This window comes from Malus domestica, chromosome 15, assembly GCF_042453785.1.
Source record: "Malus domestica chromosome 15, GDT2T_hap1".
Taxonomy (NCBI): Eukaryota; Viridiplantae; Streptophyta; class Magnoliopsida; order Rosales; family Rosaceae; genus Malus; species Malus domestica.
In genome coordinates, this window is record NC_091675.1 from 34,007,034 (window position 1) to 34,008,689 (window position 1,656).

Genomic DNA, 1,656 nt, shown 5'->3' on the forward strand with positions numbered 1-1,656 from the left:
AATGAAAAAGACTCTTCATTTCCTCAATAAAGTCCACCGCTGCTCAAGAGGCCTGGACACTCTTGGAAAAGAGGCTTTCTCCCATCTCCAAAAATCATGTGCGAACTCTGAGGGATCAAATTCGTATGCTCAAGAAAACCTCGCAACAGTCAGTTTCGGACTATCTTATTCATGCCAAATCAATTTTTGACTTGCTTGCTTCTGCTGGATCCAACATGGCAAAAGCTGAATTGGTTGAATATGCTCTACACGGCCTTCAACATGAATACAAGGAATTTACAACCTCTCTTCATCTTCGTCAATCTCTCACTTTTGACGAATTCTTCAATCTACTCCAAGAAAAACAACTTCAGAAAAGAATGTCGACATTTTCACTGTCAACCGAAGTTGAATTTGCTACAGATCGAGTAGCCCAAGATCACTCAGGCAACAAACCTCATTCCAACAACTACAAGGGGCAAGGTGGTGGACGTGGTCAAATCTGGATAATGAGCATGACCATGGAGATTATAGGAGAAACTTTAAGTGAGATCATGATGGTGGGTGGCGAAACAATCGAGATTGAAATGATGGCAATCCTTGGTCTCAAAATCACGATGGTAAGAGTTAGACTAACTCTTGACACAATTCACCTTCATCTTATCATCGTCCACCGCTGCTCCAACACCTTCAAAATACTCGGAAGTTTCAGTTTGATAGTCCCTGTCAACAATGTGGAAAGGATGACCACGACTCTCGTGTCGGTCCTCATCAGGAAAACTATGCCTACACAGCCGCTCACTCAGGCTCTACTTCAGACCCAATGACTTGATGTTTTGACTCCGGAGCAACCCACCACATAGTGTGTGATCCTTGTGCACTCACTAAAGTTCAACCTTATACAGGTACTGATTCTATTATTGTTGTTAACAGATATCATCTTTCTATTATGTATGTTGGAGATGGAAAATTATGCACACCAATGAGTTCATTACATCTTAAATAAGTCTTATGTGTTCCTGCCATTTGGAAAAATATATTGTCCATCGGAAATTTTATCATGACAAGGACTATTATTTCGTCATAAATTCTTATGGTTTCTTTGTTAAGGACAACAAGACGAGGAATCTACTTCTAATTGACAGTAGTTCTAATGGTCTTTATCACTCTGTGCTGCTTCAAGGGTTATCGAGAAGATAGCTTTCTATGGAGAGAAGACAACCCAAGACGTTTGGCATGCTCGTCTTGGACACCCATCTTTTGATGTGTCGAATCAACGACACTTACCTGTTAGTGGTGAGATTGATTCTAATAAAATTTGCCATATTTGTCTTATTGGAAAATCTTGCAGACTTTATTTTTCTAATCGTACTTATCATGCACAAAAACCATTAGAACTATTACATCTTGATCTTTTGGGACCAGCCCCTATCTCGTCAAAGTTTGGATATCGGTTTTATCTCTCTATTGTCGATTAGCATACTCGTTATGTTTGGTTTTGTCCATTACTAAATCAAATGCATGTGCCTGCCACCTTGGTAGGATTTTAAAGCATGATTGAAAATCAACTCAATTTAACAGTCAAAACATTGCAAATGGATGGTGGTGGTGAATTCACAAGTCGGTTATTCATGCAGTTTCCACGAGATAATGCTATTAGTTATTAAATACATTGTT

At 39.3% G+C, this 1,656-nt stretch overlaps 1 long non-coding RNA gene across 1 annotated transcript; it reads left to right on the forward strand.

The window, feature by feature from the left end:
- On the forward strand, positions 1-1,314 carry LOC139192469 (uncharacterized). Its single transcript, XR_011576645.1, has 2 exons — positions 1-884; positions 1,163-1,314. It is a non-coding gene; the product is annotated as an uncharacterized lncRNA (long non-coding RNA).
- The last annotated feature ends 342 nt before the right edge of the window (positions 1,315-1,656 follow it).